We start from the raw sequence: 8,692 nt of genomic DNA, 5'->3' as shown, positions 1-8,692 counted from the left end.
CGGCACCGAAAGCTTCTCACTTGTACTGCGCTAGGGCTGCAAAGTGGGCTTGGACAGGCAGCTGTGAGCTAGAGCAGAGAAAGATGATGTTCCCTCTGAGGAAAATGAAAACCCAGTACAGCAACTAAGTCACTACCCATTGCCTATGTGATAACGGTGCTTATTGTCCAATGTCTTCTGTGGTGGTTTGAGGGAGAAAAGCCCCATAAATTCCTAGATCTGAATGGTCACCAGGGAGCGGCATTGTTTAAAAGGATTAGAAAGTGTGATCAAGTATCTCTGGGAGTAGACTTTGCGGTTTCAAAAAGCTCCTTCCAAGCCCACGCACACACTCACTCTCACTCTCTCTCTCTCTCTCTCTCTCTCTCTCTCTCTCTCTCTCTCTCTCTCTCTCTCTCTCTCTCTCTCTCCTGCACACAGATCAGGATGTATAACTTTCAGCTCCTGTTCCAGCACCATGTCTGCCTACATGCCACCATGCTCCCCGCCATGATGATAATGGACTGATCCTCTGAACGGTAAGCCAGCCCCAGTTAAATACGTTCCTTTGTAAGAGTTGCCATGGTCATGGTGTCTCTCCACAGCAAGAGATCACTGACTACGACATCTCTTCTTCACACATATCTTGGCTCGTTTAACCTTTGCAATAGCCCTGGGTGATATTTCTCAAAAACAAAATAAACCTGAGGTTCATGGTGGTTGTTTCACTTGTTTCGTGGTTGAAGCAAGATTGATAGAAAGTTCTGGTGCCATTCTCCCGGTGCCAAGGCACCTTGCTAGGAATTGGGAAGGCAGACAGTGCTGAGCTATCTCCCACTGGCAAGGATTTGTTCTTCTACCTGAGTACCCCAAGTATTTCAACCTGATTCGCTTTTCAAGGTTATAGCTCACCCCCACAACCCTCTTAAAAGGTAACGCAGGGGAAGATCCCTGTGACCTTTTAAGGTAGATAGCCAGGGATTGTTTCACTAGGCAACGGTGTATCACTACTAAAACATGACTCCTCCGTGAAAATAAACGACAGGAGAACTCACTTGTCATCACCTTCTTCCAGACAAGTGAGAGACAATGGTAGCATGGTGAGCTTATCCTAAATGGGAAACGATGGAAGCTATGGAGGCTTTTAAAAATAAGTGCTAACATTTGGCCGGAGCCCAGGAGACATTATCCTTTGTCCATTAGGATTCTCTCCTACACGGTTTTCCAGAGGAGGATGAAATTCTTTGGTTCATGTTATAAACATCCATCTTCTAAAATCACACTCCTAATAGAAGGAACAGAAGACAGAGCATGTGCCTTAAGTCATCTGTCTGCCGAGCGTGCTCCGCTCGCTGTAATATAACATGAGGGGTCAGCCTTTGTGTCAAAGACCAAATGCTCAAGTGTAAGGAGATGGGAGGGAAAAGACAGAATCCACATGGCCTGCCTTGGGGAGGGCATCTTGGAAAAGGTCTGCTAGGGTGACATCTTGGGCTTTGTAGATGGGGAAGCCAGGGGATTCCTTGTCTAATCTATCAAACTGATACAGTCTGGAAGCAGTTCACAGTGACAGACTGCACCTTCCTGCTTTATCCAGCCTCCAATCTTTCCAAATTCCCCAAGCAACCCACACACTTCTCCTTAACTCTAGATTCCAAGGAAGAAAACGGTGGGCCCCCTACTGGCAAAACCAACAAGTTAAGTAACTTGGTTCAGTCCCTTCATCCTTTCTCCTCTCCATCCAAACAAAGCCTTCTGCCTTTCTATTCTCATCATGAAGTCAAACAATACATACATTCATTCAGGGCCAGGCTTTCATTTGCAGGCATTGATACAGGCAGGCAGGATCCAGTCCTAGATGACTCTGCCCCAGAATAAGTGGCGATCTTTCTCACGTTTGTTAATGGTCTATGCCTCACACCCCGCCTCCAGTTCTCAAATCCATGGCTTCTCTTTTCTGTGGTGCTAAACTCAAGCATAGTTAACTAGGTAAGGCCACCCTCCCTGAGCTCAGGGAAGTCTGAAGTCCTGCCTTCAAATACTGAGTGACCAATAATAATAATGACAGTCTATCTCCCACCAACTGAACATGAGGTAGGTAGGCAAAAGCCTATGTTGAGCATTCAGGACTTGTGAGTTTTTAATCATAGGAAAATGATTGCCATTGTTTTAAAATGTCCTGGTACCACTGGGACTCCATTATCTTATTTTCCCATGGCTATTAAATTTGAAAACAGAACAAAACAGTAACAGACTTCATAAAACTGAAAGTGCTGTTCCCGACTCCCAGGGGGAGGGTAATTAAGAAGACTGTGTTAGGGTTTGGTGACATACTCTTCGATGGAATCTAAATGAAAAGAAAAGCCAAAGAGGACAGTGAGGTCATACAAAAGGGCAGGGAAAATTAAGGGGGCACAGGAAAGGAACGGAGTCCTTCGTTTTTGAGTCTGGTTGAAGTCCCTGCTAACCGAGAGTCCAGAATTCTAGCACAATTTGCATGTGCTATGAAGCTCCCCTATATGCAAACAGTATACCTTCAATATGAGTGGTACCATGGCTGCTTAAGGCCTGGATAGACACGACCTCCAATAAGACCTTACTCCTTTCCCAGATATTGTTAGGGACTCTCACAGACAGGACCATAATTTTTGTCATAATTCCCTATGCCATCCTTGTAAACTGTACTCCCATCCCATATACCTCAGGAACCACTCTATGATTTCATTAAATTCCTTAGCAACCTTTTGAGATGTGACTTCAGAAGCCACTAAAATTGCACGTGGCTATTATGACAGCACTTAACTGTGACTCTCGAGACGCCCACGCCCACATTTGGTGACTCTCATCCTTTCTCCAAGCACTCCTGTTTCTAATAACCACTGTAATTTTATACACTATAAAATCTTTTCTTAACAAACTCCTACTCTGTCACATACCAACTCATCCTGAAATTCTTTTCTGCAGCAAATTCAAGAAGCAAGACTCCCAACTTCACCTGAGAGAGGTCTCTGAAAGATGCCCTGGGGCTTCTACAGGAGGCTCCCTGGAGCTGTGCTTCCTGCTCTGTGCCATTGCTACTAACACTAGCCACCAAAAGCGGGGAAATCCCTAGAGTAATTAAGGACAGGAAGGAAAGTAGCAGAATGACAGGGTTCACTGTTGCTCAATGACTGCTCTCTTTGGCATTGGTAGATAATTAGGGACATTTGTTCCAGTAATTACTCCACTGCTAACAGTGGAAAGCCACCTCACCTTTGGGTCCTTTTCTGTAAGACTGGCCATGGCCAGTTACCAAAGTCACAGGACACAACTGTGAGTCTGTAACTAGACTTTCACAGCAAAAGCCCCACCTCCCACAATTCCAACAAGCTAGACCTGGCTAATTACCATAATATTCCAGTTAGTGATGAGTGATGAGCAAAATTGGAGAACTTTAATCAGTGTGGCCATACTGAGGAGAACAGATAAAGGTATCCTTGACCCTCAAGTCCATCTTCATGGTATTGATATTAGTTTTAAATCTAACTAGGGGAAGAACTGGCCATGGGTAAGAGGTATGCATAATTAAGCAGTCTTGGTCAAGGCATGGCCTTCCCCATTCTCTTATTTACCATCCTGAGTTGTTCATAAATGGATAATCCATTAACCACTCTCATAGTCTGAAGGGCCCAATGTTTCTTATTCCAGAGTAATCAAGAACCAATATGATTCTTGCTCAAGAGAGTGAGTATCTGTTCCACCATTGTTCTTGCCTTCTTAATTCGGCCCCTCATTTTCTGGATGGGTTGGTCCTGAAGACTCACTGTTGCTTAGGGATAGCTTCTCTAGAAAAAGAAGTTTCTAAATGCCTGTCATAGCTTTACCCCTGACTTCCTGACACACCAACTCACTATGATCTTGAACAAATAAGTGAACCCACCCCGTGTGTGTGTGTGTGTGTGTGTGTGTGTGTGTGTGTGTGTGTGTGTGTGTGTGTGTGTGTGTGTGGTGGGGGGAGGAGTTCTTTGTGTAGGTCTGGCTGTTCTGGAACTTACTCTATACATCAGGCTGACCTTGAACTCAAAGATCTGCCTACTTGCCTCTGCCTCTTGAGTGCTGGGATTTAAGACTTGCACTACCATTGTCTAGCCTGAGGACCTCTTTTAAATTCATTTGCTCATCTAATATGGAAGTATCTCTCCCTTCCCTACAGACCACTTTAGGCCTCTGTGTATTGATGCTACAGTTAGTCTCATAAACTTTAAAACATGTACATGAAGGGAAGAGGTTGACAGGTAATAGGCAGATCCCTTTTAAGATCCTTCCCTTAAGACCTAAAGCCCATGATGTAAACCCTCCAGCTGCCCCACGGCTCCATGAGACTTGTTTTTGTTTCTCGCAACTATTTAGAATCAGGGGTGGCTCCTCCCAGGCGTTTACTCAACAGGCGTCATTATCTTATTTCTTGGCTGATCAAAATCTGGCTGAAGGATAAAAGACTTCTCTCACTCAATCTGGCAGTCATTTTCTCCTTCACTCCAAAGTTACCAAGCAAGGTCACATTCAGGAAAGTGAATTCATAAGAAAAGGGTTCCCTGATCTTCTGGGAGAAATTACTTTATAGCTAGAATTATGTGTTGAGACAACCCCCCCACAACCCACCTACCCACATACCAACGCTTTCTTTTTTGTTGGATTTCTATGAGTTAAAGCAAAGGTGGATTGTATTGACCCGGGCAGTAGTTGGGACCTTTCTTTTAATGGATGGATTCTGGTGCTTCTTGTTAATTCTCTGATCCCACTGACCTTCTTTCTTAAGGGATGGGTGAGCTCTGTCTTCAGTCATTGATTTAAAGTAATCATAGCTCATCCTGTCCAAACAGTGGGTTGTGTACACAGGTGGACAGACCATTTATCCCTAAGCGTTTAAATCCTGGCTGCTTTTGCCTATCAGTATAGATCGACTATCAAGCTGCCAAAATACAACACCCATCACCCAATGAGTGCCCAGAGACAGTTTCTCAGAGGTCATCAAAATAGAGAAGAAACATTCAGGTCTGGAATCTAGACTGTGATCACTTTAAAAGGGCTACTGTTGAGGAAATGAATTCAATGCTATCTTTGAAGTGAGTCAGGTCGTTCACCTCTTTGGAAAGGTCCGGCTCCACTGGAACTTGTTAACAGTGTGCTTTTAAATAAGTTGTCTCACTTTCTAAGCCTCGGCTTAGTCTCTTCATCTCAAGATGAATTTAAAGTATAAAACCATATCAACTTCCTACAACGAACTTATTTTAATTCTAATGTATAAGTTGGTCTTTTCCCTACTATGTATGAGTAAATACAGAGCATATCTTTTAACTTCGTATTATCATTAAAAAAGTACCATGATCCTGGCCATCCTTTGACACATATTTACTGGTTAGAAAGAAAGAATTAGTGGTAGGAATTTAGAGCACTTCCTTACCACATTGATTTCTTGTTGACTGCCCTACTGAACACCCTCCTTTTACAAAGAAAACACTGGGCAGGGAGGTGAACTTATCCCAGGGAGGTAAGGGAAGGACCCCATGGCACAGAGTCTTAGGTACCAGACCTGAGACTAGATAGAATCAAGCCTCCCTAAGTCCCAGACAGTTCTCCTTTTCATCAAACACAAAAACAGCCCCTTAAATCTTGTTCATACTTATGTGAGGTTTTTTTTTTTAAGTAAGCAAGAAAAACTACTAAGATCATTAATTATCACTCGAATTATCACTGGTCATAAATCAATGAAGTTCCACTTCTTAAATACTCTATTGAGAGCAAACTCTGTCTTAAAAGTCAAAGCAAAGTGTATGTCCTAAGGACATGTGAATGTATAAAACTATGATAGATAGTGACAAGGGGAGCACCATCTCAATTCCGAGATCATTGAGGGAGGACCAGAAGGACAGAGGCTGTCAGCAATGTGGTTGATTTGGGAAGCAGCAGTTGGAAGGAGGAATAGCACTTGGGTAACTGTCGCTGCAGAGAGTGAAAAGAGGGACAGAAAGAGATAGAGGTTAGAGACATAGGGTCCCAATTACCCCAGGAGGCCTTGTCTCAGAACAATGGATGGGACCTGAGAAATAAAATAAAATAAATATTAAAGTACAAATGGTATGAGACAACCCAGGAAAGGCATGGGAGCATAGGAACATTCCAAGGCTGGTCTTAGGGCATCGTGATAGCCAGAGACCAGGAACCAGAAGAAGCCCAAGTTTTGGGAAGCTTCACTGTATGGAATAGGAAAGGTCAGAAGAGGTAGTGACTTGGGCCTACATGAAGAGAGAAACCATTTCAGAAGGAAAGAGTGGCCAATGGTGTTCAATAATGAAGGCCAAGCTATTACTCTTGAGCCTTGGAGTGGGATGATCAGGCATTTGGGGCAAGAGTTGCTATAGGAGAGAGTTGTGGGCATAAAGGCCTGGTTAGAAGGTTTCATGGAAGAATGAAAAAAAATGGTGACTGTAAATTTATAAACTATATAAAAGACTTATTAATGTAATTGCTGCTCTCCTCTTTTTCCTTTTCTTATTCTTCTTCTTTCCCTCCTTTGTCTCCTCCTCTCCCTCTTCTTTCTCCTCTTCCTCCAAAGAAAAGAAGTGGAGCTATAAGGAGTTAGGAATGTGCCTGAGTGACTTTGGAAATGATCCAGGTACAGAGAGAAATACTGGGTAAATAAAGAAGGTGGGTTATTAGAGCCATGCATTTCTTTTTTAAAAAAGACTGACTGATTGATTGATTGATTGACTGATTTACTTATTCATTATATATAAGTATACTGTGGCTGTCATTAGACACACCAGAAGAGGGCATTGGATCTCATTACAGATGGTTGTGAGCCACCATGTGGTTGCTGGGAATTGAACTCAGGACCTCTGGAAGAGCAGTCAGTGCTCTTAACCACTGAGCCATCTCTCCAGTCCTCAAAGAGTAACTCTTGCTAAAGCAAAAAGAGACAATGAAGCAAAAACCAATAAGAGTGTCTATGGATTGGAGACAGAAGAAGGGCAATGAAAATAATGTAAGTATTATCCCAAAATAATGTTTTAAAAAGTTGAAACAGGCTTTATGATGTATGCTCCACAGACTAGGAATTTGTATTAGAGCACAGCAAGTATTATTCACACCTATTCTCTCAGCATGATCATCTTAAAAGTTGAAAGAAAGAGTATGGTTAGGCAGGGCCACATCATTTTACTCAGACCTTCTATTTAGTAGAACTAGTGTAACTAGTGATAAGTTCTATTTCTTTTTAAATCCAGATTCTTAAATTCCCGAGGTGGGGATTGGAGAAGTGGCCAGACAGAGACATTTATCGATCATTAAAAAAAAATGTTTTCTTCCCTCCTCATTCCTAATATTAACTACTGCAGAACTAACACCATATATTTCAAGTTGATGAGGGGAGGAGGAAATGATTGTAGGAACCCTGTAGAAGAGTTGGCCTCAAGTAGGAGCCTGGTTAATCCACTATAACCATGGTAGAACAGGTATGGATATGTGGCTATACTCTGCACGACTTGTGAGAGTTCTCTCATGAGCTGAAAGGAGGTTGGGGGGCATATTGGAAGGCTAAGGAAAGAGGAGAGTTGCACAGTGACTGCCAAGGAGAATGAGAACCTAGAAAATTGAAGTAGCATCACTAGGTGGCTTACACTCGCTGGACAGCTAGGTTCAATAAGTCACTACCCGCCTCCAAATGACTAATGACACAAGAACCTAAGGAAAGAGGCAAATTGGAAACAACTCAAGACCCAATATAGCATACGACTCAGCCCATGAGAGTTGGATCTGTACTCGGTTGTGTATATCTGGCCGTTTTCATGAAGTTTCATTGAAGGAAGCCATAAAAAGAATGTGATTTAAGCATCTTTCCTGGCAACCAGAAAGAGGGCTCCAATCTTTGCCAGATGGTAGAATTACAGGCTCGCCCCTTGGAAAGCTCTCCTAAGAAGGGTCTTTATTTCACGCTTCGTGTTTCATCTCCTCATGCAACACTGTTCTCTTTATTGGTACCTTGTCATTCCTCACGGGTTTTTAAACATGTCGTTCCCAGCATCCATCACCCTAACAGCCTTTCGTCTAAGTCTCTGCTCAAAGATCATTCTTTTCCATTCCTCCTAACAATGTCTCAGTAATTTCTCATGTTGACAAACTTTTACTATCCCACAGAGGTCCTTTCTGCCGTGCCCTGAGAAATATTTGGTCAAAAAATTATATATGTGAAACAGAGGCTCAGCATTCATTTTAACTCATTCGCCCTCTTTAGAAAAGTCCTGGGACTCCTGGTCCTTTCCACATGACTGATTCGCCTGCTTGTAGAGAATTTCAATATTTTTGTCTGTCTGTCTATTTATTTATTTATTTACTTACTTACATATATATATATATATTTATATATATATATATTAATGGTCTTTGGTGTTCCTTCCAGAGGTAGCCTCTAGAAATCTATCTTCCAAATGTTTGAAACTCAATAATTTCCTAGAGACCTAATGCCAGTTTCTGATTTTCCACTTTCATTTCTATTTTATAAGAATATGCATATGATGTATATATATATATGTTATATGTATGTATATAATATGTATAAATGTGTATATGTGTGTGATATATATGTATGTGTATGTATATGATGTATGTGATATATATGTGTGCATATATGATATATGAAGTATATCTATGTGTATGTATATAATGCATATAGTGT

The sequence above is a fragment of the Rattus rattus genome, chromosome 7, assembly GCF_011064425.1.
Source record: "Rattus rattus isolate New Zealand chromosome 7, Rrattus_CSIRO_v1, whole genome shotgun sequence".
In the NCBI taxonomy this organism is placed as follows: Eukaryota; Metazoa; Chordata; class Mammalia; order Rodentia; family Muridae; genus Rattus; species Rattus rattus.
This window is presented reverse-complemented; position numbering follows the sequence as displayed.